At 36.9% G+C, this 21,834-nt stretch overlaps 1 protein-coding gene across 5 annotated transcripts in view; it reads left to right on the top strand.

The window, feature by feature from the left end:
* The window catches only part of RFX3 (regulatory factor X3), a 126,110-nt gene that overhangs the window by 22,893 nt on the left and 81,383 nt on the right, over positions 1-21,834 (top strand). The window contains exon 1 of one of the 5 annotated variants that reach the window (XM_086769930.1): positions 9,963-10,077. The exons of the other annotated variants lie outside the window; for them this stretch is intronic. The gene's annotated coding sequence lies outside the window, so the exon portion shown is untranslated. Of the gene's footprint in view, positions 1-9,962; positions 10,078-21,834 lie in introns of those variants that run through there. 5 annotated transcript variants of the gene reach the window in all.

The following is a 21,834-nucleotide window of genomic DNA, read 5'->3' as shown; positions in this document are numbered from 1 at the left end:
GCACTTCTCAGCCTGAAAGCGCTGCATAACACTTTTAGGTTGCATAGCAACAGGCTCCTAGCAACACTAATAGATTGAATTTGCAATAGTGACCAGGCCGGATGTCATAATAAAGCAAGAGTACAAACAGTTGTCATGGTTTTCTTTTAATAGTGAACTATTCTGAATTTTGGGGAGATTCTGTTTCTCAAAGGGGCAAACCTCTTTGCAAAATGAAGGTACTTTTGAAAAGCTGTGGTACCAAAACCCTGGCAAAGCTGCTTAGAATGAGTGACTTTGAATTGTAGTAGTTTGAACCATAGGAGAAAACAAAGAAACATCAAATGACTGATACTCACTTTAAATGGCTTGTAAATCTCAACTTGTTTTATAAATTGATCTATACTGGAACTTCATAGAAGTCGCTAGCTATACAGGTAGATGCATATTTTGGAAGGAATATAGTGAATCCCACTTGGATAACTGAAATTGAAAAGAGACTTCCCAGAAAGAGGTTATTCTGTAACTGCCTGCTGTTTGGATTCTCAGTGTCTATCCTTGGAGCATGTGGTATTAGCTACGACTGGAGAGTGGTTGCTAGTCACAGTCAGGCTTTTCTGAAGTTATTGTTTACTCTGTTATCTTCTCTTGATTTAGCTATCAGATACTATGCAGCAGTTCTCATTTTATAGCGAACCATGTTGATATAAAAATCCATACGTAAAGATCTTGTTTTATAAGACGCACAATAAAATAGATTCTTTTAAATCATCAGAATTCTAACATGCTTAGAAAAGTTTAGAAATGTCTCGTGAAGATACTGTGAAAAGAGGTAGTGAATAAAAGACAAGTGCATTTTATGTCATGTCAATCTGCCAGTATTACATGTTTTCAAGACTTGTTGCGTGTGAAAGGTAGAAATATATGGTCAAGCAGGTGATTTGGGAGGAGAGACAGAAATTGTCTCACAGAATAGTAATAGATGTAATTCTGGATGGTTGCATTTGAGTTTAAATGTTTTGAGCTGGCTAACTGAGTTGAAAGTTTAAACACTGATTGTTGAGTAATGGTGTAGATCTACACAAGATAAACACTCGTCTTCAGTTCCTGTGTCTGTTTTTGGCAATGGTGATTGAAGTGTCATTATGGTAAAGACCAGTTGCTTTAAGAGAACGTCCAAGTTAGTTTTATGTAACCTGTTATATTCCATTAAGATGACACAATTTTTTTTTTTTTTAATCTGGATAGGTGAAAGCTGTTCTAAGAGTATAAAACTTAGATCTTTAGTTACTGATAAAAAGAGCAACCCTAAGGGCTACACAGTGTAGAAGAAATTATGAAATGTAAACAGCTAAATGTTATAGACTTGACTTGGAATGTTTCAGCTGAGTTCCACTGTTTCAGTAGATTCAAATATTGATCAATAGAGTTTTCTTTTATCACAGGAATTTAAAAAACTTAATTCTGAAAAAGCTTTTCTTTTAAATGGAGCTCATAAGTCTGACTATGTACATAGAATCTTCTGGCTTAACTGTTTATCTCAGAATGTTTTTCCTCCACATCATTTGATACTGGAATCCTCACTGAAAAAGGCCGTAGTATGGTGACAGTTATTTTGGATCTATTAAATGAAATAAGATGGTTTTGTATTATTGTCTTTGAAAATTGTATTAAAATGTGCCATATATAACTGCAAATCTAGAAAAATATCATTAAATAGTAGTTTGATTCATCTGAGCAGTCTTTAGGCAAACTACTTAGCTGGTGCTAAGTTCCAGATATGTGAGTCTTGTTAGTTTAAGTGTTAGTTAAGCAGTAGTGTGAACAACATTCTGAATTTGTATGATGTTTGCAATTTAGAGTACCAACTCAATTAAACTATGAAATTTTAGAATTTTAAAAAACTTATTTAGCAGTGTGATCTAGTCTGAGTATGATATCTACTTGAAAGTGCTTTAGTCGCATTTGTGTATTGCTAACTAATTTTATGCTTTACAGAGATACTTACATGGTAAAGTACTTCTGCCACAACTAGAGAGCTAGAAGAGTTTGAAAGACTTCGCAACACTGGAGATTTATAATTTAGAAAGAGGTTAAAATCTGATAATAAAATTTTAGCTAGTATATAAAAAGCAGAAATTTAAAAAAACAAGAACATACATTTTACAGTGTTCATATTAATAGATTATACCCTCTTAAAGGTGTTTTTACTAAGAGTTGTTTACATAGTACAGTTGTGACACTTTCAGGAGCCTGAAGCATTTTAACCTTATGTTGTAAGAAACAGTATCCAGTATTTATTATGGGACGCACATATTCCCAAACCAGGTAGGTTACTTTCAGAATTTCTGTAAAGATGTAATTTACTCTCCAGAACAGCAGTCGTTGCCTTTATTCAATTCCCCATGCCCCTTCTCCCAAATAGCTTGGTTTCTATATATTGTGTGGGTACTTATCTTTATTTCTAGACCACAAGATATTGCTTAGGATAGTTACTGCCTAATATTTTTCTTATTGGACAGACCTGAATAACAGAATTTGCAGGTTAAGGATTCCATTGCATCCAGATGCAACCTACTGCACTGCTTGCTTCATAGTTTTAAAACAAAACAAAACACTTTCCCATTCAAAACAAAAAAGCAGAGGTTGGATGCTCTGTGCCAAATATGATAGTTACAGGTGTTTCATTGCTTCCTATGTTTTCAGTGGAGTTCAGGTGAAAATTGCATCTGAAACGATACTTTGCATCTCTTAGAACTGTACCATTTTTATAAAAGTGAAATAAAAAAAAAATCAGTAGTTATGATTAAAAACTGAGAAAAACAATTGTGTGTAGAGTGTTGTAGCACATAGTAATAGAAAATTGTGAAGACTGAAGAACAAAACAGAAGGTAAGCAAAAGAGAAAATAGAATAGGCTTATTCCTAATTCTATTTATATTTAAATATAATGATATGTAAGTTTAGGAAATGTGTTTAAGTGCTTGGAAATGTAGAAAAATAGTCTGGGAGGAAGTAGTCTACTAAAGTACGAAGGACAATAGAGAACAAGAAGTTTGTAAAAAAATCTTTGTATTCTATTTACCTGTGCATTTATCCCTCCAACTGAATTTCCATGCAGTTTAATGTGTTGTGGCATTGCATTACATGCTTACTTCTAATTTATTTTTTAATTACTGGTGTCAGTATGCAAATTTACTTCCTGAATTTTCCATTTCATGTAAGCATGTTTTATTCTCATATTGATTTACTGTAAGAGCAGTTATATTGAAGTTGAAATGATTATTTATCTTTTTTTTTCTGTTTAATGTCTGTATGTTGAAAAGCATAGCTTGAAATAATCAGCTACACACCAGTTCTGAAACAACTTTTCATCTGCTTTCTGTTTATTTTTTGTAATGATGTCTTCCTTTCTTCAATACACTAACCATGACTAAAATAACAAATATAAACAATAATGTTGGTTTATGTAGTGTAAGTGAAAAGCAGTGTAAAATTACAAGATGTTTAAAAATACAGGGAATTTTTTTTTTATAGGTGAAGAAAAAGTTTTAGAGTAGTGAACATTTTCAAGTAAAAACCTATATTGGCATTAAATGTACTTGTTATGTGAATGACTACAAGATGTAATTAATTTTCTGGGACCTAGCTGCTATTTATATGATACTACAGCATGTACAATATTCTTCTTGAATGAATTTACCAATATACAATATTCACTGTGGAATCATATACTTGTATTTATGGCACAATCATCTGCCAAGAAGCGTGAAGAACGTAAAAGAGCTGGTTTTCTGCTTAATTAGATACTTAAGAGCCAACTTAATGGGCCTACATCACATAAACATAGCATTTAATCAGATATAAGGACAGAATGCTGTTTGTGCATTAAAGCTGTGTTTGCATATATCAATATCTCTCTTCTTTGTATGCCCTTGAAGATTTTAAATTGACTTGTATGCAGAGGGTAGGTGTAGGAAGCTACAATGCAGTATTCTTGTGAATCAGCCCTGCTGTTATCTAGAGAGGACTAAAGTATACAAGAGTAATCTTTGCTGATGACCTTTTGAAGAAGTAGATGGAATTTTCAAGTTGGTTATGTCCAAAATGTTTGTTAGTTCAAAAACGATCAATAATGTTTGAAGAAATGGGCAAACAAAAATGAGTTCCCTTGTGAACCTGGGGCAAGTACAGAAAGGATGCAGAATTTTCAGAACACCGTTGGACGTTTGTACAACTGGAGCACTATTTGGAAAATTATTTGTGAAGAGATTGCTCATGCAGTAGCCCTTGGGCCAGTCCAGACAGGACAAGATGTTAAAAACATGCTCTACACTGCAGCTGGAGACAATGGCCCTGTCTGTGGTCTTTGGCAGAGAACACCAGGGAGACTCGAGATTGACCCTTAGGGTCTTGGAGCTGAGGATACAGAGGATCTGAAGCTTGTTATACTCCAACTGAAAAAGAAATACTGGCAGCATCTGAAGGAGTTTGAGCTGCTTCACAAGTGGTTGGTACTGAAGCACAGCTCCTCCTGGCACCCTGACTGCCAGTACTGGGTTGGGTGTTCAAAGGGACGGTCCCCTCTATACATCATGCAACTGATGATACATGGAGTAAGTGAGTTGCACTGGTCACACAGCAGAGTCGAATAGGAAACCCCAATCGTCCAGGAATCTTAGAAATAGTCACAGACTGGCCAGAAAGCAAAGATTTTGGAATGCCACCAGAGAAAGAGGTGACACGTGCTGAAGAGGCCCCACTGTATAATAATCTACCAGAAAATGAGAGGTGATATGCTATGTTCACTGATGGGTCTTGTTGTATTGTAGGAAAACAGCGAAAGTGGAAAGCTGCTATGTGGAGTCCTACACAACAAGTTGCAGAAACCACTGAAGGCCAAGGTGAATCAAGTCAGTTTGAAAAGTGGCGAAATGGTGAAAGCCATCCAGCTGGCGTTAGATATTGCTGAAAGGGGAAAATGGCCAGTGCTTTATCTCTATAGTGACTCGTGGATGGTGGCAAATGCTCTGTGGGGGTGGTTAAAGCAATGGAAGCAGAGCAACTGGCAGCACAGAGGCAAACCCGTCTGGCCTGCCACATTGTGGCAAGGTACTGCTGCCTGGTTAGAGAATCTGATTGTAAAAGTACGTCGCGTAGGTGCCCGTGTACCCACGAGTTGAGCCATGGAAGGATGTCAAAACAACCAGCAGGTGGATCAGGCTGCTAGGATTAAAGTTTCCCTAGTGGACCTAGACTGGCAACATAGGGGTGAACTCTTTTTAGTTTGGTGGGCCCATGACACCTCAGGCCATCAAAGAAGAGATGCAACATACAAATGGGCTAAAGATCGACGTGTGGGTTTAATCATGGACACTATTGCACAGGTTATCGATGAATGTGAAACATGTGCTGCAATTATGCAAGCCAAGCGCTTAAAACCTCTTTGGTATGGAGGACAATGGTTGAAATATAAATACGGGGAGATGTGGCAGATTGATTACATCACACTCCCACAGACCCGCCAAGGCAAGCACCATGTGCTTATAATGGTAGAAGCAACCACTGGGTGGCTAGAGACGTATCCTGTACACCATGCCACGACCTGAAACACTATCCTGGTCCTGGAGAAGCAAGTTCTCTGGTGACATGGCACTCCAGAAAGAATTGAGTCGGACAATGGGACTAATTTCTGAAACAGCCTTGTAAACAGCTGGGCCAAAGAGCACGGCATTAAGCGGGTATATTGCATCCCCTATCATGCACGAGCCTCTGGGAGAATTGAAAGGTACATTGGACTGCTGAAAACTACACTAAGAGCAGTGAGTGGTGGAACCCTCAAAAATTAGGATACATGTTTAGCAAAAGCCGCTTGGTTAGTCAACACTTGGGGATCCACCAATCGAGCTGGCCCTGCCCAGTCACAACTTTTACATACTGTAGAAGGTGATAAAGTCCCTGTGGTGCATGTAAGGAATATACTGGGGAAGACAGTCTGGGTTATTCCTCCCCTCGGCAAAGGCAAACCGACTTGTGGGATTGCTTTTGCTCAAGGACCTGGATGTACTTGGTGGGTGATGTGGGAGGATGGGAAACTCTGATGTGTACCTCAAGGAGATTTTATTCTAGGTGAAAATAGCCAATAATTTGAACTGTATGTCATAATTTCTGTAGTTATTGTATGTCATATCAAAGGTATTGCAGCAAGAATCACCCTCATCAGTGAAGAACGAGCTTCGATGAAACCAAGTGAGGTGCGGTGGTGATGGAACCAGAACTGGCACCCAACAACTTCCTCTGTCAATATCTTCAACTCACAGACCATGGATGAGACATACCAGCCACGCCAGAGGTACCAGCTGTGAGCTCCAGATGCAGCATGCAACAGCCCCACACTACATACCATCTCCCCTGCCTTGAAAGGCTATTATGACAAATGAGCCCAAAGTAATGGACTAAATGAATGCAACAGACTTTGAAGAGATAGCCCATAAATTGAGGGAATGACATCTGCTTATATATATATATATATATTTATATAAAAGCATGACATAGTGGTATAGAGTAAGGGGTGGATACTGTCCTGGGGTCAGCAGGAATGGAGTTAATTTTCCTCTCAGTAGGCAGTGTACGTCTAAAGGAGATGAAAGCAGCTGCTTTGAAGGAGTAGTTGCCGTCTTGATCCAACTGTTTCCTTGAGTGTTTCTGTGAGGAGGTGTATCTCATGTTCTGCTCATTCTTTCCTGCTCTCTGCTCGCTCTTCATTCAAGTGCTTTTGGCAGTGCTCCCCAATGAGCTAGTGTATGATCTACTGCTCATACTAAATTCTTGTTGTTGGATTCCCTTCCATTAAATTCCTGTGTTTTGGAAGGCATTACATAGAATTTCTGGAAAGTATTCTTCAATATGTGGGTGTTTCACATTTATTACAGGGGTTTTCAGTACTGGAAAATTCTGAGGTGCCCAAACTTTACAGATTTTCTTTGGTATTTTCCTTATTTCTGGCAGTTGAGTATCTCTTCAATTTCTTTAGGCTTCAGAGAAGGAAAATATTAAAGACATTTGTAAGCAAAATGGCAAAAGAATACTTTAATAAGTAGGATATTTAAATAATATAGCTAAGTATTTCGCATAGCTTCACATACTTTCTTGTACTAACTCATTGCATTTTATTTTGATAATATTTTTTAGTAGAACTTTTGACTATTCTGAAAATACTGACCACAATGATACAATATTAAACGTAACTCTTGGCAAAATAATTTTTGCTGCTAGTTATTTTGTATTAGTTCAGTGATGAGAAAATTGTCATTAAGGAGTTACCTTTCAAGAATTTTCCAGATACGGTCTATGAATTGCTTTCTCTCAGGATTTGCTTTTTGAAGAATACTAGAAAAACAACTCCTGTGTTTGGAGCCTGGGTAATTTGTAGATCATAGAATCATAGAGTGGTTAGGGTTGGAAGAGACCTTCAAAGGTCATCTAGTCCAACCCCCCTGCAAGGAGCAGGGACATCCCCGACTAGATCAGGTTGCTCAGAGCCATGTCCAACCTGGCCTTCAATGTCTCCAGGGATGAGGGCATCTGCCACCTCTCTGGGCAACCTGTTCCAGTGTTCTACCACCCTGAGTGTAAAAAAATTTTTCCTAATATCTAATCTAAATCTACCTCACTCTATTTTAAAATCATTACCCCTAGTCCTGTCACAACAAGCCTATCGAACAGTCTCTGCCCATCTTTCCTGTAGACTCCCTTGAGATACTGGAAGACCACTATAAGGTCTCCCCAGAGCATCCTCTTCTCCAGGCTGAACAGCCCCAACTCTCTCAGCCTGTCCTCAGAGGAAAGGTGCTCCAGCCCTCTTATCATCTTTGTGGCCCTCCTGTGGACCCTCTCCAACTGGTCCATGTCCTTCTTATGTTGGGGGCTCCAGAACTGGATACAGTACTCCAGATGGAGTCTCACCAGGGCAGAGTAGAGGGACAGAATCACCTCCCTCGACCTGCTGGCCACGCTTCTCTTGATGCAGCCCAGGATGCTGTTGGCCTTCTGGGCCACAACGGCGCATTGCCAGCTCTTGTTAAGCTTCTCATCCACCAGCACTCCCAAGTCCTTCTCCTCAGGGCTGCTCTCAATCCATTCTCCGCCCAGCCTGTATTTGTGCCTGGGATTGCCATGACCCAGGTGCAGGACCTTGCACTTGGCCTGGTTGAACTTCATGAGGTTGGCACGGGCCCACCTCTGCAGCCTGTCCAGGTCCCTCTGGATGGCATCCCTTCCTTCCATTGTGTTGACGGCACCACACAGCTTGGTGTCATCAGCGAACTTGCTGAGGATGCATTCTATTCCACTGTCCATGTCGCCAACGAAGATGTTGAACAGGGTCGGGCCCAGCACGAACCCCTGAAGGACGCCACTCTTGACTGGTCTCCACTTGGACTTCGAGCCGCTGACCACGACTCTGAGTGCAGCCATCCAGCCAACTCCTTATCCACCGATAAGGAGGATAAGTCCGTCCATCAAACCCATGTCTTTCCAGTTTAGAGAGAAGGATGAGCTGACCTATAAGGCAAACTCTATTTTAATTTTCTCTTAGTTGATAATGAAATGTAACTACCACACCAAAATTGCAGTCAGTAATACAAGGTTATTCATGGCTTGAGAAAATATGCTGTTCAATTCTTGTATGTATATGAGAATAGCAGTGATACCACCTTACAGTCATTTACATGATTGAAATAAAAAAAAAAATTAAACCTGCAATCATTAGATAAATATTATTCTAATTAATTGAAATGTCAGTGGCTAGGGCTTTTTTTTTCCATTTTTATGGAAGCCATGATATCTTTTGAATTTGAAGGTTTCATTGGCATGACAAATGTGTCATTAAAATCAATGTAGTTCCTTAGACTATTAAGCTGGCATGCCAGTGCTCTTATAAAAAGTGGCAAACATAGGAAGTATCTGCTGTTACTGTTTCAAAATAATGTTACTTTATAACTGCAGTAATGCTCAGGGAAAAAAAAAAGGTTCAGACATATCTGTCTTTTTAAAGAACTTCTGACAAACTTCCTGTTTGACTAAGTTACTGTATCAAAATTTATTAGTATGTTGATAGTGCCATATGTTTGAGTTTAATTTTTTTTTTTCCAAATAAGTTCCAGTACTATTTCAGGTTTTTTTTTTGTTGTTGTTGCTGTTTTTAATACCTGAAATGAAATGATAGTAGTGTTGAAAAAATATCTTTTGCCAAGTAGTGATGCCCTAAATGTTTAGTGTTTGGCTCCCAAATCATACTGTTAGTCACTTCTGACTGCACACTACAGTTCCTTCCTGCACTTGTCACTTTCTTCTTTGGTAAGCGAGACAAATGTGTAGAGGGTAAAGCGAGTTGTTTAGTTTTGAGTTTAATAATCAAAATATAATTCAAGCTGTAGCTGTGTGACTAAAACAGTTCTGAAGTCACAATCCTATATCCCTGTAATGAGTTTGATAACAAGGAAATAGCAGATCATGATAAGAAACAAGTTACTTTAAACACTCTCTTCAGCGACTACTTAAGTATTGAACTATGTGAAAGGGAGAAGGGGGAATGAAATGTCCAAACAGTAACTGAAGTTAAGTTCTGTGGGTGCAATTTGAGGCAGATCTTGTGGAAAAGGACATGGAAAAGGCCAGAGTATTCAGTGTATTCTTCACCTTGGTCTTTATTGGTGAGGCCTGCTTTCAGGAGTTGCAGATACGTGAGTCCAATGGGAAAGCCTCGATCAAGGAAGGCTTGCTCTCTGTGGTAGCGGATCAGGTTATGACCATTTAAACAAATAGGAATACACAAGTCCATTGGACCTGGTAGAATGCACACAGGAATGCTGAGGGAGGTGGCTGATAGCACTGGGAGGTCACTCTTGATTGTGTTTGAAAGGTCGTGGTGATCAGGGGAGGTTCCTGAGGACTGGATGAAAGCAAAGGTCTCCTGTCTTCAAAAGGAAGATCCAGGGAACTATGGACAGAGCATCCTCACCTTAATTGCAGAGAAGGTGGTGGAGCAAATAATCCTGTAAACAATTTCCAAACTGTAAAAAGGAAAAGAAGGTCACTGGTAGGTAGTCATATCTGACCAACTTGATAGCCTTCTACAAAGGGATTACTGACTTGGTGGGTTACAGGAGGGCAGAGGATCTCCTTTGTTTTGACTTTAGCAAGGCTTTAAAATCCTCATAGACAAGTTGATGAAGTATGAGTTAAATAAGAGGACACTGAGGAGAATTGGAAACTGGCTGAACTGCCAGGCTCACAGGGTTGTAATAAGTGGCACAAAGGCCAACTTTAAAGACAGTGACCAGCAGCATGCCACAGGTATTGATACTCAGTCCAGTACTCTTAAACCTCTTCATTAATGACCTAGAGATGATGGGACAGAGCATACACTCAGCGAGTTTTTAGGCAATACAAAACTGAGAGGAGTCGTTGGTAGATGAGATGGGTACATTGCCAGTCACAGTGACCTTGGCAGACTGGAGAAATGGGCTGACAGGAGCATAATGAGGTTCAACCAAAACAAATGCCAAGTCCAGCATCTGGAAAGGAATAACCCTATGTAGCAGAATGTGATGGGAACTGACTGACTGGAAAGCAGCTTTGCCAAAAAGGACCTCAGGGTCCTGGTGGACAATGAGTTGACTGCAAGCCAGCAATATGCTTTTGTAGCATAGAAGGCCAGCAACCTTCTAGGCTGCATTAGGAAAAGCATTGCCAGTGCATGGAGGGAGGTGATCCTTCCTTTCTCCTTAGCTCTGGTGAGAGACGTATGTAGTGGTGAATGCAGTCCTTGGCTCCCCAGTACAAGAGACATATGGCCATATTGGAGTGAGTCCAGCAAAGATCACTAAGGGACTGGAGCATCTCTCCTATGGAATGCTGAGAGAGGCGGGACTAGTCAGCCTGGAGAAGAGAGGGCTCAGGAGTGTGCATGAATGGAAAGCGAGCCAAACTCTTTTCTGTGCTGTCCAGGGACACAGAATTGGCCATTAAAAATAAAAAAAAATAAAAAAAAAGAAATACAGAAAATTCCATCTGAACATAAGAAAACATTTTTCTTTCTGCAAAAGTGATAGAATGCTGGAACAGGTTGTGCAGAGAGATTGTGGAGTCTCCATCCTTGGAGATGTGTTCAAAACATACCTGTATATGGTCAGAGGCAAACTGCTCTAGTTGACTCTGCTGTTTGTGGAGTGGTTGGACTGGATGAACTCTAGAGGTTTGCAATTCTCTGAGTTATTCTTTTGAATAGTGAGGAAAAATATATGGAGATTGAAATCTGCTGGTAGCTTTTGTATTTGCTTCCATGACGTATCTTTTTTTTTTTCCTAACGTTATTCACGGCTGGTTAGCATGCCCAGAGCTGGTGTTTATATTAGCCATTTTATTTTTCAACTGTTATCGTCACAGTTAGTTTGTTTTCCCCTCTTTCTATTTCTGACCAGGGTGGAATGAGATGGAGAAAGTGAAAGAAGGGGAGAGAGAGAAAGGAAGAATGAATTACTTAGAATAAGACAGCCAACTGTCCCTGTCCTTCTTAAATTTCACTCTAGACAGAAATGAAGGAACTTTAAGCCAGATGTGACTGTTGTTTTTTTTTTTAAAACAGATCTTTCTTGCAGTTAATTACTGATAGTTCATTGTTGCATAAGGATAAATAAACTTTTTTCTATTTTAAAATCAGAAACTTTTGAGGAATTTTAGGCCTTATTATGCAGAAAGGTGTTATGTCTGTGTGCATTTGTAATACATATATATCTATATACAAAGTAATTGGTCTTTAAAATATTTTCATTTCATAGAATCGTAGAATCATAGAGTAGTTAGAGCTAGAAGGAACCTTTAAAGGTCATCTAGTCCAACCCCCTTGCAAGGAGCAGGGACATCTCCAACCAGATCAGGTTGCTCAGAGCCTCATCCAACCTGCCCTTGAACATTTCCAGGGATAGGGCACTCACCACCTCTCTGGGCAACCTGTTCCAGTGTTCTACAACCCTCATTATAAAGAATTTTTTCCTAATATCTAATCTGAATCTACCTCCCTCTATTTTAAAACTATTACCCCTCGTTTTGCTACAACAGGCCCTACTGAAGAGTTTTTCCCCATTTTTCCTCAATTTATTTCCTCTGAAGGTGTGCTAGGCTCTACAAGTCCACTGTAATTTGTCAGACAGCACTGATTCCTGGACCTGCAAAAGGGGTAAGGGTTCTTACTGCTCCGTTAAAGAGAGCAAAAGCCTCCCCTCCCTGGCCCCCTTCTTTATTTTTGTGATAAGTGGAGAATAGAATAACTCATTTTTCTTGGAACCATCCTGCGTTTTCTAATGAAGTTCCCTGAAGATAGTATACATATTAATATTCTCATGAATGAACATTTTGTGATAACAAGACTGTGGTATGCTCTTTAAAATTTGTACTTTTTCATCAGTAGAGTCTGTCATTACCAGCGAAGTAAGGATTGAGTTACTTGGTCCAGAGAGACTTTGTGTCTTAAATTCGTTTCAAATGAGAATGTTCTTCAGCAATGAAATCTCTTATCAGTTTTTAGCATTTTCATACTTGTCAGGATCTTTTAGGAATGTGATAATGTTTAATGTTTTTACTTACATTGAAGGTTTTTAGTGGCTTTTGCCTGGTGAGACAGAAACTCTTGCATTAGTTTCTTTTGGTCTATTTAGTATCTCACTGCAGATACTTTTGTGTTTGTAGCTGTAACTTCTTTGTTGGAGTTGACCTGGTGTTCTGATGTGAGAGTAATATTGTATTTTTTTTTTTCAGAGATAAATGTCTTTCAGACAGTTTTGAAGATATATGGGTTGTATAAGGGAAGAGTTAAAGGGAAAACATTCCCTCTTCAAACATTATCAATATGGTTTCTGAATGTTTTAGGCTTGGTCAAGTCTTGTCAGACTGCGGTTCCAGAAGCCTTGGAGGCCTCTTAAAAATGTAATAGTCCAGGAGATATGTGGATCTGCTGCTTAACTTTCCTAAGTTTTGACTTGTCTGTGAACACTGCTCTATAGACAGAATTCTAGAACAGATGCTGCCCTTGAATTTCCAGTGATTTGAGACTTCGTATTGATCTCTTTCAGAAGAAGCACTTTTGAGGCTTCTGCATGAGTATATTACATCTGAAGAAAAAAAACTATTTATTTTACAGTAATTTATCGTTGGGGATGTGTTGTTTATATCATTCCATAGTCTCCTGAGTCTCCACTACAGTCTTGAAGTACTTGCATTTCAGTTTGCAAAAGGACTGAGGGGGCAGTTGGTTCATTATGTGAAAATCATGATGTTGGACATAAGGGCATTTACAGCAATCAAAAAGCATAATTTATGTTTCAGTTGTATGTAAATCAACACTACGTTTTGGAGATTGGTTCTTTGAGATGTAGGTGTATGTAATGTAGTTCTTCCATTTCTACCACTTCTAAAGATCTCCAGACAGACCTGGCTTATTGGTGAAAATACATAGTAACATACCACTAATCTTTGGTTATTTTTAGTAGTCTTTTTTGGATGCTCGTTCCTTTCTATGTGTTCTCCTGGTAACTTCCATGCTGGATGCGCTGTTGCAGCTCACTTGGTATATTCTTCCTTTTGTATACAAGGGAGAATGATAATTTCTTGTCAATTTCATTGCCTGTTCTGACTGATTCTTGAATCAGTCAAGACCAACAAACACCTACACTTTTTGTTCATCTGCTTCTTGACAGTAAGTTTGAATATACTGGTTTTCTTGTAGTCCAGACTTACCTGATGTTTGGACTATTGAACAGCACAGCATATCCCGTTACATCTAGTGGGAAAGCATGAGGCATTTGGAAGAAACCTTGGTATGGCCTGAAGACCAGGGAATGGGGTGGGGGTGAAGGCAAGCACACAGTCACAGCAAAATGATGAATTAATCTAGGGAACTGTTGGACTGGGTGCCAACATTTCACATCAGTGTCAAACTCTGAATGTCATTGCTTTGATTAATTTACAGTTTTTCACATTGCAAAATTACCTTTGTAATGTTGAAAACTAGAAGATATTTTTATAATTGAAAACTATAGCTTTGAAGCATACTCTCTAGTGAATCTAAGAGTCTTGCCTAAGTGATTGATTTAGGTATATAATGGCAAACAGCTGCAGTTAGTATAAAACACTTAACTTATCATCTTGTCTGCATCTTCAGGTTGGTCAATTCACAAAATATGTGGTGTGAGGATAGGGATATGTGTTCTCACTGCATTTTTGATCCATGCTGCTGTTCATATTCAATTATCACAGAGATATAATTATTTTTTGTATATTTGCATTAAAAATAGCTACATCTTCTTTCATATGTCTTACTCCATTTTATTAAACTTGTTTTTCCGGTTAATAGATATCTGTCTAGTGTTCGCTTTTGCTTACTTTTCTGTTACTATACTGACTAAAGAGGTACTGGTAATCCTGACTATCTCTCTATTTCACTTTCTTCCATGCTGTTCTAGCGTTGGATAATTGAGCTATATTTAGTTTATCAGAGTTTTGAAAATTGAGCTTCATTCTGAATGTAACATGGTATGTTTTAGTTAGAATACTTTCAAAGCTGTTTTACTACTTGGTTCTGCTTTATTAAAGCTGCTTTATGATAGTTTAGACTCTGGTCATAGAAGAGTAGTATAAGGAAGTAAACAAAACAATAGAGTTGTCCACAGTGGGTTGGATTTCATTAACTTAGTCAGTTAAATAACTTAATCAGTTTTAAAACCTGTTGAGCTAAATCTGGTTAAATGCCAGCATCGAAGTAGAGCACAGTGATAGTCTAGATAGAATTAAGCTGTGTAGAACAATTCCTTGCTCTTCATTTGTGCTGTTTTCGTGAAAATGGTCACTGAACCTGTGAACATACTTGAGGCTTTGTCACTGCATATCTTACTAGGTGATCTACTGTTCAGCAATGAACTTATTCCACTTGCTGATTTGCTTTTAAATTGGAAATCTAAGTTTTACAGATTAGGTAATTGCGGTCAGTGTCTTGTATCCATCCAGGGTTATTTGAATTTAAATAACAAGTTACTTGGGAATTGATTTATCAGTCATAAGCATTAACCAGAGCATATTTTAGTATTTTGATATGAAATATCTGTCAGAACTCAATTGTTCCAGTCAACAATTATAGTCCTAGAAGTCTGAGAATGATCTACTGCCCTTTCTTAACTACTGGATCTCAGTGGATCAGAGATGTCAGTGTATTTGCTCTTCTGATATGTCTGTGAGATAGAGAAGTACAGCTCTCTCCATTTCAGAGATGGAAAGGTTGAAACTCAGGCAAGTATAAAGTAACATACCGAAGATCATTGAAATGAATGTGGGAAAGCAGGGTCCTGTATTTAAAGATCCCAACTCTTAGGCAAGGATCTTCACTGCATGGACCAGGACTCTCCTGGGAGTTAATTTGGTCTTTCTAGCCTAGAGGCTACGTCGAGAATGATATATGTTATCTACTCTGTGTATTTAGAATTCATATTCTACTCTGAAATATAAACCATTATGTAAACCATTAAGTGATTTTTGGAGATAGATGGTCATTGTTCTGTAAATCATTAGCCTCTAGAGCTGAAGGGACTCCCTTCTGCTATTATTTCAGAATTTTACCCTCTAATAAGATGAATATCATGTCTTTTGTATCACCCATTAGGGAGCTGAATTCTAAACTTTCTGAAAAGTGATGAGAAAAGCAAGTGGGTTAGTACAGCAGTTACTTTCTAAATAAATTTGTTAAAATAATCTAACTCTGTATTAATGGTTTAGGTATTTATTTTTATCATTTTGCACAGTCCACCCTTTCTGTAATGATCTTGCAGTTGTATTAATCCGTAAATTTACGGAAACCGCATAATAAGCTACTACAGCTTGTCATAAAATGAAGTCAGTAAGCAGCCAAAGTACAGTTTCCATGGACTAGAACTTCCAAGATTAGCTGCAGCTTAGCTACATTCTTAATGTATTTAGGTCTGTGTAATTCACATGTTCATAATTAATTTCAGAAGCTAACATAATTAATTAAATATTTGAAATTTATCTTTGTCCATGATTGTAACATAATATAAGAAGAGCTAGATGGGTTTATCATCTTGTCTTTAGTGTTACTATTGGAGCTGACCTATTAACATCTTCATTAACTGAATTTAAAAAATAATTTTCACATGCTTGGTCACTTGTAGGGGAACACTTCATGTTTTTCTTGATGGTCAGATAACTTAGTTATAAGCGTGATCTAGTCTGAGAGAAATATCCACTCAAAAGCGCTTAAAATGATATGTAGGTAAGAAAGTGTAACAGTGATTATATTTTTAAATTACTCTTCTGTCATATTTCATTAATATCAAATATTTCATTAGTATCAAATATTTCCTATTTTAAATAAATTTCTGCATACTGCCACAAGAAACCAATGAAATAATCTAAGTTAAATAAGTATTTGTCATACAGCTTCAAATTCTGTATAGTTATCAATCTGTCTCTATCAGTAATCATGACAGTGTGAGAAAGAAATTTGATGTTTAGTAGATTTCATACAGCTATGCATTTGGAATTTAAAACTACTGGATGTGTGTAGTGTTTCTAACACGTGCTAGTCTTAGAAATAAGGATTGGTGTATCAGCCTATTCTCAGGTGAAATATCTCTCCACTAGCTTGTTACATTTTTGTGCACTTGATGTTTAAGGTTTCAGGGAGTTTAAAGACTTCTTTTGAGTTTTTATGCCATGAACTGTTTAAGGATGCTTGTCTAAATAACTGTCTTGCTTTCTTTATGCTACTTCTGTAGTTATATCATTTAGATATTATGAGGATAGTGGTGATGGGCATTTTAGTTAGGAAATGTTAAGTTCTATAGGTTTTTTTTGTTTTTTTTTTACTTTACTTGAAAAAGTTTAGGTCCTAGTCCTGATTATTTTTTTTAGGCTGAACTGGAATAGCACCATACCAATGCTGAAACTAGAACTAAAACTATACAGCATTGGCTGTAATTAAGATTTATCAGAAACCCTGGAGTTTAGGAATGAGTGTTTTTATTTTAAGGGCAAAACAGAATATAATTCTGGAAACAGCTGTACTAGAAAACTGGAAACTGCATGACTAGATACTACTCTATGTAGAAACTGTATAGGAAGTATTCTTAAATTAAGTGGTTACTACCATTATAATATACTACCTACCTTTTCCACACTATAATGAACATGTAAGCAAGCCATTAGAATATACCTCATTTTTATCACCAACCATCTTTTTTTTTTTTCAGACAAAGTATTACTTAAGCTAGATGTTTTTCTTCAAATATGATTCAGGAATTTTTCTTGGGGTTTTTTAGGCGGGGAGGATGCAAGGGGGTGTGTGTCTCTCTTCTGCCACCCTGTGGGCCAATTTATTTTGTTTCTGGAATGCATTCTTCCTCTATTTCCTGGAAAAGAATATTATGGGGTTTTTTTTGTTTTTATTACAGGGATTTTTCTGCAGTTGTTTTCTACTAATTGCTGTCTTCAGAGCTGAATTTAACAAACTCCTCCTAATATTTTCAATCTTGCATTAACTGTCTTGGGAAGCTGATCAATTAAACAATTTTGTTAATATTATTAATAATTATGTTATATAGTATATTTTAATATAATACATTATTTGTATACTATATATCATTAATTATAATTATAATATTATATTAAATGTGAATGGTTTCATCTCTGTCCTTTTTTTCCTGAATTTTTGTCAGCAGATCAACAAGAGGAAAAGACATAACTTGTAATTACTGTTCTTACACTATACATTTCAAGATAGCAGAATGTATGTTGTTCAATTAATTTGTAATAATTATGTTACTTTAACTTCTTCTCATAAAGCAAACCAATCAGAAATCTTTGAATAAGGTATACAGGTTTTACGAAAAGACTATGTAGACATAATACAGGAATGATATTTGACTTCTAACTGGAAATAGTCTGTAGTCATAAAATTCTTGGATGAGAAAAAAAAAAATTGAGTTTTCTTATACTCTTTGCCTCCCTTTCATCTCCTGTAAACTTTTTAGTATGTGTTCCTCTTGATTCCCATGAAGACTGAGTGTTCCAGCAGGAACTAATCCAGTTGGCTTAAAGTATGTATGTAATTTAAGACGGTGAAAAAGCACGGGTGGTTTTTTTCAGCTGTCTGTTCTGGAATCAAGTTATTGTTCTGCAAAAGCATTGAAGTTTTGTTTCAGTATGTGTTCCAGTGGGACTGCTGACTCTATTACATTTGCATTTGATGCAAGTTAACCTGCTCTTTATCTACTGACGTAAACTATTCTACAATATACTTAATAATCATCTAGTTATGAATTTGAAATGCTCATAACTTTTTTTTTTCCTCTGGATACATCAAGATTTCAATTAACTTTCTCCATTTATGGAATTCAGAAGTTTAAATATTCCTCATAGACTTGGTGTTTAAAATAGCTTCGAATTTGATATCTAATTGTGTATGCCATTGGAAGGACACTTGTGTCCTCACATCTGACTGAAGTTTCTGGACTGTGTTGCTGATGAGCTGTCTGAAAAAATGTATAGAAGTAAAGATGAATGTTTTAGTGCGAAAGTGTCAAGCAAAAGGCCTTTATTCAGCATTCCTTGACTGTGGTAAGACACATGATTGTCAGAAAGGATCATTTTAAGGACAGAATTGAGGAAGTTTGCTGTATTTTTTGTTTGTGCCATGCTTGCCTACATCTGAAATAATATGAAAATATCAATGGCTAGAATTTCAAAGGATTCTAGCAACATGGGCTTTTGTCAGTTTAAGAAGGAAGGTTTAAAAGGGGTCAAGTGTTTGAATTTTCAGAAGATTATCTAGCAAAGTGGTCCATTCCTTTGTTGTCTTGTACGTGGACAACTTCCTCTATGGATAGTTCACTGACTGTGGCAGTCATTTGTGAAGGGAAGGTCTCATTGGAAAATCAAGTTTCGTATAGGGGAATCAATGAGTTTGTGGAAGCAGACACAAGGGAAAGCAAGGTCAATTCGTGAGACTTTGAATACAGCATAGAGAATTGAGAAAGAATATTTTGATAGGTTCATGCTATAGATGAAATTAGGAAAGGATCAAGACACTCGGTATAAGAGTAGGGAGGGAGAAGTTTGAGAACTCTCATAGCATAGGTGGATTCCTACAAAACATTGTAATTCTTGGGTTTTGACAAATATGTAGGAAAAAATAAATAAGGTTTCCTGAAAGCCCTAGATGTAGCAGCTTCTATTGTTTAACCAATTAGAAAAGTGAGGACAGAAAGTATACTTTTTGTCCTTTTCTCTTGCCTCCTTTCTCTTCCTCTCCTCTTCCTTTCTCCCTTTTCCTGCTTTTTTCCCTTTCTTATACTTTGTTGGATTAGACATTGTAGTAAAAGAAGAGAGTTTTAAAAGCTCACACCTTGGGTGAGTGTCCTTACAACTTTGTAAAGGAAGTATTCTACATACATTTCATAGTTTAACAAGACTTTAGGTCTCTCATTGAAGTTTAAATTGAAATATATATTGTAATATTTTTTTTTTTATTTCTGTGAGATACCCAACCTATCTAGTCTAAAAATTGAACAGTACCACATAAAGTTTAAATTTGCAACCACAATTCTTTCTGTGATTTTTAGATTAATTTTCTTTTTATACCTAGAGGTTCTTTATAACTGTCACAACTTTAGATGTGATAATTAAAAAAAAATGATATTATCATTCAATATGCCATATGCATCTTTAATATAGGGAATTTTAAATGAAAAATGAAATCCTTGTAGTTTTTATTCACTCTTGTGTAGACGCTTACTGTTTTATGATAAAATCCTGATTTCCACAAAGGGGGCAAAAAAAGGAGTTTAAATGTGAAAAATATTTTAGCTTGTCCAGTGCTTATTTTGTTTTAAATAGATCTAGGTCTTCATGGTTGATAGCTGCAGATAATTAGCCTTTTCTTCCTTAATGTAGAAAGCAAATGGAGCTGCGAGACATTCATTGCCTTTTCTGTCATCATAACAATAATTTATGTATTTAACTTCTGCAGTTTCTTAAATTGTTTTAGTGCTAAGCTGCCTACATTACATGTAATGGCAGTGACAAGTAGAAGTGGCAAAGTATATTTTTGTTGCAAGAGAAGATGTGATTGACAGCTACATTCCCCTGTATGAGAAAAATCTATGTTGCAGAGGCTAAAAAAAATGTTCTAAATGTATAATCCTTAACACCTCAGACTTCAGAAGTTAATTTTGAAAAGTGATTACCACTTTGGTTGCTTTTAGTGTGGAAATGGTTAAAATATTGCTTAAAAGATTTTTTTTTTTTTTTTTTTTTTTTAGAAATCAGTCAGCACTACCAGTAATAGAAATTACAGAGAAAAGAATATGTATTTTATACTCTGAAATAACATTTTTACCCCATTTAAAGAAAACAAATAACAATGTAACAGCTAGGAAGGCACAGGGACATAACTGATATATTAAAAACATACCATTTTGATATGAAATAATTTAGGAGTTGTGGTTTTATTTTGTGGCAGATGTTTATGATTTACGATGCATTTTTGTAAATTGTAGGCTTAGCTCTAGCATGTGTCATGTCTGGTTGAAGATAAAAGAACATACAGATATCATAGAATCAGAATGTTTTGGGTTGGAAGGGATCTTTAAAGGTCATCTAGTCCAACCCCGCTGCAAGGATCAGGGACATCTCCAACTAGATCTGGTTGCTCAGAGCCCTGTCCAGCCTGGCCTTGAATGTTTTTTAATTTATTAAATACTTTTCTCATTTACTTAAAAATTGTGAGTGCAATTACATAAGTATTTCTCAACTTTCTTTCCTTATTTTGAAACTCTCACTGCATCATATTGGAGTGAATCACAAGTTCAGGTGGAATCTAAACTTTGAGAAGAGCCCAGTCTCAATGAATTGCTGGTAGTGACTGAACATCCTAGAAACTTGATGACAGAATCAGATCTTGAGCTTGTTTTTCCTGTGCCAACTGGAAGAATCTGAGTGAAGTTCACTTTGTATTCTCTAGTACATGAAATACACTGCAGAGGCTACGGTTGCTCCTTGCCGATTTCAGAGTCTGTGTTTCTTATTAGTTATTTACCTTCTCCTTCCATTCTCTCAGTCTACTTTCTGGCTCTAATACACTAATGCTTCAAATAATGTGCTGCTAATCATAAACTAATACACAACAGAAGTTTTTAATCATTTGGGTATCATAAAGATACATTGATCTTCTTACAAAAGTTAGACAATAACTCTCAAAAACTGAAGTGATAAAATGTTAATATATTGTGACTTTACTGTAATATATTAACTCCTAAGTGTATTTTTATCTGACATCTGTTGCGGAGTGCAGTAACAGTAACCATTTAATTTATGATAGCTTGCTAAAGGAAGTATACGCCTATTTGCTTTAGGTCAGATTCTACTTTTGCATTTTGTATACTACTTGTGTAGTTCCTATTAAAATCACCCACTTCCTCACTGAGTTATCTTTTTTTTTCCCCCTCCTTGCTTAGACATACGTAGAAACTTGTTAGCGTTTGTTGGAAACTTGCTAAAACAGAAAACAAGGAAATCTGTCTGACTACTTTTTAACTGCAATTTATCTGCATACAGTAATCTAATACAAGGCAAGGAATATTTGTGTGTGGTTTTTTTTAATTAAAATTATAATTTAAGTGCAATTTGTTTCAGTATCTGCAGTCCATAGGAAGTTCTTTTCAGCAGACTGACTGAAATTCTTACCAAAGATTAATATGCCCTCTTAAAGTTGTTATACTCTCTTACCCCACTG

The sequence above is a fragment of the Chlamydotis macqueenii genome, chromosome Z (assembly GCF_036417535.1).
Source record: "Chlamydotis macqueenii isolate bChlMac1 chromosome Z, bChlMac1.mat, whole genome shotgun sequence".
Classification (NCBI taxonomy): Eukaryota; Metazoa; Chordata; class Aves; order Otidiformes; family Otididae; genus Chlamydotis; species Chlamydotis macqueenii.
This window is presented reverse-complemented; position numbering and strand designations above follow the sequence as displayed.